At 42.4% G+C, this 8,249-nt stretch overlaps 1 long non-coding RNA gene and 1 pseudogene across 1 annotated transcript in view; both read right to left on the reverse strand.

Moving 5' to 3' along the window:
• Positions 1-84: 84 nt before the first annotated feature.
• On the reverse strand, positions 85-1,459 carry LOC106535465 (ubiquitin-like; annotated as a pseudogene).
• A 2,686-nt stretch (positions 1,460-4,145) lies between these two features.
• Positions 4,146-8,249, reverse strand: part of LOC106535466 (uncharacterized) — an 8,218-nt gene continuing 4,114 nt past the window's right edge. The window contains exons 2-3 of the long non-coding RNA XR_001312445.1: positions 6,854-7,073; positions 4,146-5,606 (exon numbers count right to left, since the gene is read on the reverse strand). This is a non-coding gene — a long non-coding RNA (uncharacterized LOC106535466). The remainder of the gene's footprint in view (positions 5,607-6,853; positions 7,074-8,249) is intronic.

Genomic DNA, 8,249 nt, shown 5'->3' on the forward strand with positions numbered 1-8,249 from the left:
ACGGGCGCGCTCACAGTCTGACGGGCGCGCTCACGCGTCTTAAAGGCACAGTACATGAAAATTCACCACACTTCCCTTATGTTTTGTTTTTTAGAGTGTATGAGTATGTCAGTGCTTTACTCATCTGTGTTATGGGAGGGTGGTGCCATTTTGGATTGTCCGTCCGTCGGCCCGTCCGTATCCCCCCCTTTGAAACCCAGCACGTAGCGGTCATCTGTCAGCCAGCTGTACTGCACACCCCACACCGACCCAGGTTCCCCAGCCACCCCCTCCACCTCACAGTTGGTGGGTGAGCCAGGTTGGGGAGTGCCCAGATGCAAGCCGGAGGGCAGAGTCCAAAATCCACATAGAAAATAAAACACAGAATTAAAAGGGTTATAGGAAAAAAACTTCTACACTTATTATAATTTTTTTTCCAAAAATAATGCTAGATAGTTTTGGTCAACATTATACTTTGTCAAAGTTCATAATTTCAGAGCAGCTATGGTCTTGCATTCTCTTTTTTTATCCTTTACTATTCATGCAAAAATAAAATATAGAAAGGAAAAGTTTCTTTCACAGAACATATGATAGTGTGTGTGTGTGTGTGTGTGTGTTTACTCATCTCTTCTCCATGAGGGGGGCTGGCCGTCTGACTCAATCCGTGCCCACTCTTCCCCACCAGAAACCCGGCCCGATCGTGGTCATCACTTCGTCCGTGGTTGAACTTGGATCGCAGAAACCGCCCCGGCGATCACAGGTGTGCTCATTATGCCGTGAAAGCCCTCCCAGAGAGCTCCGCTCCACCCCCTGTCTCTTTTCTTCCAAACAGTCTTTGTGACGGTCACTCATGCTGGCTGATGCTGCCATTTGTCACAGCTTGTCAGAAACAGCAAAATCAAACTTATTCAACGTCAGGCTTTTACATGACGAATGGGTGATAAGAGTGGCAACCAGCTGCTGCCTCTGAGACTCAGACTTTGAAGCTTTGTTTCAACTTTCACACAGTCTCTTCCGCAGCTGGACAGATAACAGTCACCCGGTTCCAAAGTCTTTTGCTGCTGTTGCATGTTGAAAGAAATGTTGCAGGGTGGGGGTGGTTTTTTTTTAGGTTGGATCAGTGTTAGGTAACACGGCAGACGTGGCACACATTATCTCGTCTCCATGGTGCTGGGTTTATGGATGATCTTCTTTAGTGCTGGCTGTCACATTCTCAATGGTGTCACTAGGCTCCACCTCCAGGGTGATGGTCTTGCCAGTGAGGGTCCTTGACAAAGATCTGCATGCCACCCCTCAGACGCAGGACCAGGTGAAGGRTTGACACCTTCTGGATGTTGTAGTCGGACAGGGTGTGGCCATCTTCAAGCTGCTTGCTGGCGAAGATCAGCCTCTGCTGGTCAAGAGGGATGACTTCCTTGTCCTGGATCTTGGCCTTGACATTTTCAGTGCTGGCCTCAGCAAACACTGTCCATTTTCCAAATGTTCATCATCAGTCCAGTTCTCGGGTCTCGGCAGTTGGGAGTGGACCGGGAAAGAGTAGAGGGCCATCAGGAAAACTCCCCCGTCACATAAAAACAGCATACACACAAAAAAACAAAAAAAAAGATATTATTAATGAAACAGTTCTATTTATTCAACAGCTTCCTGGTAAAATGTCAGGCATTTTAACATTCCCTTTTTTTCTCTATGCCCTTTAAATGCTGATCCTTCATATAACATAACCTCAGATAGACAAATCCAAAAATAAACAAATAAAATAAAGAAAAAGAAAAATCACCCTTTTCTTTTTCTTTTCCTTCCAAAAAGTTTGAAATACTTTGTTGATATATTTAAATGGCATGTAAGCTGGCATGTATGCCAGGTCTATAGTAAAGCCAGCCTTCAAGTGAGAATGTTTCATTATATGTTTTTTTAACTTTACATCTCATTTTAAAAGGTAAAACAAACAAAGCTAAAAAAAACACTCTTCCTTGCTTGAGGGAATTGAACAAACCTCCATTCTGTATATAAATACTGACTGGATCATTTGTAACAGAAAACAAACAAATGAAAAGAAAACCAGTTCAGCAAATACCATTTTTTCCCAAAAGTTTCATTAATTAAAAGTATCATAACTCTTTGTCTTCAAATAAAATATCTTTCACACTTCACCCTGAGAGTTAGTTAGAAAACACATCAGTTTTCATGCATGTTAGGGGGTTTATGAAAAAAGGAAACAAAAACGGGGAATCTGTTGCCCGACGCGTGTAACCTCCTCTTCAACACACGGTTTACGGCAGGGGAGGGAAAGGAGGAATGACCAGGCCCTGGCCAAACCCCACACCCACCCAGCCGCAACAAACAGGAGGTGACGCTGCGCGGCTGAAAACAACTGAGTCCCAAATGCGCTCCATTAAATATTACTAAACGCATGTTATTAAAAATGTTTCATATACAAACAAACAAACTTTAATCATTCTTCTTGATTTAAGCTTTGAGTCACCTTGGTCCCGGAAACCAACTTATAAAGACACCCATATCTGCAGACACTTTTTCATGGCTGTCAGCGACATCTTTGTTTTTCATGTCCTGTACTCAAAAGGAAAGCCTTTCTGGTCACATTCTGTGGCTGAAAACTCAGGCCCATTGCCCTACTTAACGACATTCTTATAACGAGATGTCGGGACCGCGGTCATGTGGAATGACTCCTAGCCTACAAAAATGTCTCCTCAAATAGAAACAAGACGGAAAAACAACATTTTCCCTCAGCAGATTAAACATTTGTTTTAACCTAATGTAGGGGTCACCTCGAGTGAAGAAACAGGAGTTACTGCCTCAAAACAGGTCTCGAAAGGCCTGAGAGAAGGCAGGAACACTGAACTCTATTTTAGGCCATGATGGGTCATTTCAACTTACAGGAGGACTTCAGTTCTCTAATCAGATATTAAACAGAAACAATCTGTTCTGTTCGTGATTCGTTGGTTGTTTAAGAATGTTTATGCATCTGTTAATCATAATAATGACATGTCACAAAGAAAGAAAGAATCACTTCTATTCTTTTATCGTGCCTAAAATAGATTAATGAATAGTGTAAAATCACAGAAAATCATCACCATGTTTTCATTGTGTTTTATAAATCACTGTTTTATTTTACTGAAACATCAGTAATATAATTTTGAGTTTTCTTAAGAAAATCTTACATTTATCTGGACACAGGTTCAGGATGATTATTTAAGCAGAAATGTTAATTAATCATGATAAATGTTTCACAGTGATTCCTTACAGTCTAGCAGAGAAGATATTATTATAATGTCTGTTTAAAACAGCTACAGAGCAATGGCCTTCACTGGCGACAGCTGGCAACTCTCTTATCTTCTTTCCTTTCTGACTGAGGGCATATTTAAGGCTAAGACTCTGGCTTACTAACACGGACGCCTTAGAGACACATCAGCAGTGTTCTTCCTGGATGCCGATACAGGAGGAGAGGCTGTTTCTCTCCGGAGAACGGCCGGGCCGCAGGTTTTGACTCAAATAGCCAATTCGAGTCGGCTTGACGGCCAGGGCAGGAGCAAGCAGCTCCTGTCCACCTAGAGACCCAGGTCTCTTAAGTGTTTTCAACTCCCGAGGGGAGACTTTTATTTTGAGAGACGACTGGAACCACAGCTGGAATCTTTCTAGCCAGGCTGAAACAGACGAAAAGTCACCTAAACGACACCTTTTCGCCAAGGACCAGCGAGGACAAGCTTCCTAGAGGGTCGTGGTGAGACAGTCTACACCAGGGGTGTTTTGAGCAGACATCACCAGGTAATGCTGACGTGTTCGTGGGTGACAGGTCAAGTTGAAGCTGAGAGCAGAGAGGACGTGCTGAAACGGTTGCCACAGATTTTCCAAAAATAAAAGCAGAAACACTAATTCTTAATTTTCTCACCTTTTCTTACCCTTTATCCTTTGCCAACTCTAAGTGAAAGTGCCAGTAAATTGTTAGTTTAACATCAGACTGACGTTTACTGTCTATATAAGTAATCTGAGTTAATGTGAAAGAAATTTGGAYGCGGGTTTTATCTCATTTACTTAGACTCTTAGTAGGAAGCTCACAATCAGGTGTAATTTATGATTTTGTTCATTTTGTGTAAATAAATGATTGCATAATCTTTTATGAATCAACTTGAACCAGTCTGAGTTCCCTCATTGTGTCACTTCACTTTGCACAGACAAATATTAAAGTAATGAGGAAAACCTTGGTAAAATTTACTCTCATAACTTAGTTATGGGAAGATGTAAGGTGAGCTTATTTGCATAAGTAACTCATTCCTACACTGCCCACGCTCACCATAGACAACACAGTCATCAAGGCTACATAAAAAAACAGAAAACTGAGCTCCCTGCTTTTTAAACTCGATGTGGAATGAATCGTTCCCACACCTACATTCAGCTAGCATCATTTCAGCCTCAGAAAAACCAGACCAGCGTCTAAAAATTATAATTTCAATGTGTGCAGGCCGAAAAATTAGCCGCAGCTCTTTAGCATAAGGTGCTAATGAAAATATTAGCTCATAGTTTTTCTGTCGACAGTCAGGTTCTTTTCAGCTCCAGTCCCCAAAGACTACCCACAGCGGTCGGGGCATGACAGATTCACAAAACCCGGAGACGATCAGCAGACAAAACCCAGAAACAAACACAGAAACAAAAAGGATTATAGAAAAAACTTCTACACTTGTTATCAAAACATTCTTTAAAAATAATGCCAGATAGTTTGATCAACATCTTACTTTGTCAAAGTTCATACTTTCAGAGCAGCTACGGTCTTGTTTTTTTTTCATATCTTTTACTATTCATTCAATAAAAAATAAAAGAAAGAAAAAGTTTCTTTTACAGAACATATGACAGCGTGCGTGTGAGTTTACTCATCTTTTCTCCATTGGGGTGGGGGTGGCTGGCTGGCCGTCTGACTCAATCCGTGCCCACTCTTCCCCACCAGAACCCAGCCTGGTCAAGGTCATCACTCCATACCTGGTGGACTTGGATCCATAAGACCACCCTGGCCATCCACAGGTGTGCTCGTTAGCATTGATTGAGGCGATGATGCCGTGAAGCCCTGCCAGAGAGCCCCGCTCCACCCCCTCTCTCTTGTCTTCCCACATCAGTCTTGTGACGGTCACTTATGCCGATGTTTTGCAGAACTTTATTGTTGATGTTGCCATTTGTCACAGCTTGTCAGAAACAGCAAAATCAACCTAATGTAGCGTTAGGCTGATTGATCCGACGACGGGGTGCTGTAGAGTGGCAACAGCTGCTGGGCTCAGTGAATATCAGACTTTGAAGCTTTGTTTCATCAACTTTCACAGTCTTCTCCGCAGCTGGACAGATAACAGTCACTCGATCCCAAGGTCTTTTGCTGCTGTTGCATGTTTAAAGAATTTTGCGGGGTGGGTTAGTGTTGGGCAAACAGGCAGAAATGACAATGTTATCTCGCCTTCATGGTGCTGGGCAGTGGATGATCTTCTTAGTGCTGGCCTTTATACAGTCTGCTGGTCTCAGCATCGCTGTCCATTTGTCCACATGTGTCCATCATCGGTCCAGGTCTCGGGTCTCGGCGGTTGGGAGTGGACTCGGAAAGAGCGGAGGACCATCAGGAAAACCAAACTCCCCTGTTGCATAAAAAATCAAGCACACACACAAAAAGAAATTAATGAATCAGTTTTCTCTATTCATTCAACAGCATGCAGATCATGTCAGGCATTTTAAACACTTTTTTCCCAGTCTGTTTGAAATAGTTTTGTGTATATATTTTTTGAATGGCATGTAAACAAGTCATGCATTCTATTTCAAGTTAGAATGTTTTATTACATTTTTTACCTCTCTGCATCTTATTTTAAGATAAAACAAACAAAATAAACTCTCCCCTTGCTTCAGGGAATTGAACAAATCTCCACTCCATATATTGACTCAAAAATCATTTGTAACAGAAAACAAACAAATGAAAACACTAGTTCAGCAAATTCCCCTCTCTCTTCCAATAATGGTGTTTTTTATTTTTCACTTAACCCTGAAAGTTAATTATAAACACAACCGTTTTTATGCATATGTTAGGGGTTTATGAAAAAGAAAACAAAACGGGTAATCTGTCGCTCCGCGCGTTCCCTCCTTTCAACACATGGTTTACGGCGGGGGGGGGGTCTTGTCACAACACCCCAACAAGCCGCAACTACAGGAGGTGACGTTGCGTGGCCGAAACAGGAAAAATCCCAATCCGCTCCATTCAATAGTCCCGAAAATCAAAGAGACTAAACCATGTTATTAACAACCTTTATCGTTCTTCTTGATTTAAGCTTTGAATCACGTTCCACTAAGCGATCCCGGAAGGCGGCTGAGCTGTTTTAAAACTGATAACAGCCACCGTCCGGGAAGCCAACTTATCAGACTCCATACCCGCAGACCCTTTTTTCACGGCTTTCAGCACCATATTTATTTACCTTGACCTGTGCTCAAAAAGAAAACCCGCTGGTCGCATTCTCTGACTGAAACTCGTGCGCAGTGCGACTTTCTCAAACGAACGTCGGGACGGCCGTCACTTGAAATGACTTCTAGACTACAATTGTCTCCTCAATAGAAACAAGACGGAAAATTACATTTTCCCTCAGCAGTTTAAGCATTTTTAAACTGCCTACACTCACATAAGACAAACACTGTCCTCTTGGCTACATTAAAACAGAAAGCTAAGCTACCTGTTTTTGACTCAATATGGAATGAAAACGCTCCCATATCTACCTCGGCTAGACTCAACAACCTCAGAAAACGACCAGACGAGCGTTCAACAAATTACAATTTCAATGTGTGTGGGCCGAAAATTAGCCGTAACTTTTAGCATAAGGTGCTAATGAAAATATTAGCTCACCGTGTTTCTGCCAACAGACAGGTTCTTTTCTCAGCTCCAGTCCCAAAAGGTTACCCACAGCGGCCGAAGTAAGGACAGATCACAAAACCCGGAGACGATCAGCAGAGAAAGACAGGTCAGCTTTGTCAGCCTCCATTTTCCGGTGGATCTCCGAGAAAAACAGTCGACTGCTGCAGGCAATCTTCTGGTCCTCGAAGCTGCCCCTCGACAACGCCAAATTCTGTCGTGGAGATGATTTACCAAGAATGCAGAAACACGTTGGAATAAATGCAGAGAAAGTCTGCGTGTGTGGTCATCAAATGATTTAATCTTGAGCAACAACAAACAGAAGTCAACCAGGAAGTCTGTCGGGTTGTAGCTGTCGTCAGCAGACAGCAAGTCAATAATATAACAGCATGATAACATCACGTGACAGTTTACAACCAATCACAGTTCGGCGAATGTACTGCCCAGCCAATCACAGGGCTCTCAGCTCAAAGAGCTCCTTATCAAACAAGAGAGGTCAATCTCTCGCTGGAGTCCTGTTGTCTGGGCCAAAACAGATTAACAGCCGAAAACTGGTTATAATAAGATATGGTTATGGACAGTGTCAAGGTAGAACAGATATACATAATTATTCCATAACACTAACTTTAGCTAATGTTAGCATTCACCTGCATGGCTGCGAGTCGTCTCTCTCAGGTGGAGGAATCAGAAAACCTTCTTCAGCAGATTTTTCTTCTCTGGCAGATGTTTGTAAAAAATCTAACAGCTTCAATAATGTCTCCAGTTCTTTTTCAAACTTGTTCTAACAAATGAACTATTTTAATATGAGCACAGCTTAAACTTCTTCACAAGTCCCACCTCCACCCTGTTTCTGATTGGCTGKTAGGCCTATAGTGTGTTTAAAGTGACAGCTGCGCCTCGACGAAGGTCCAGAGAAATGTTTAATATTCTCTGGGCAGATGCATTTTTTTCCTTGGCAGCTACATTTTGCTGGCGATCCAGCATAGAATTGTGCTGTTAGAATATCAAGGGTTTTCAAGGACATTATACAGAAATCAAGCACTTTCCAAACCTTGAAATGGCTCTGTTAAAATTCAAGCATTTTCAAGGATTTCAAGCACCCTGGATATCGACGCTGCACAGCCAGGAATAACTGAAGTAGAGTCATGTCAGAGGCCTGGTTGTTTATTTACTTTATCAAGAAAAGACCCAAATGTATTTGTGAGGAAATGTACACTCACCGGCCACTTTATTAGGTACACCTGTCCAACTGCTCGTTAACACTTAATTTCTAATCAGCCAATCACATGGCGGCAACTCAGTGCATTTAGGCATGTAGACATGGGCTACGTTCACACTGCAGGTCTTAATGCTCAGTTCCGATTTTTTGAAAAACTCCGATCTTTTTGTG

The sequence above is a fragment of the Austrofundulus limnaeus genome, unplaced genomic scaffold (genome assembly GCF_001266775.1).
Source record: "Austrofundulus limnaeus strain Quisiro unplaced genomic scaffold, Austrofundulus_limnaeus-1.0 Scaffold1461, whole genome shotgun sequence".
NCBI lineage: Eukaryota > Metazoa > Chordata > Actinopteri > Cyprinodontiformes > Rivulidae > Austrofundulus > Austrofundulus limnaeus.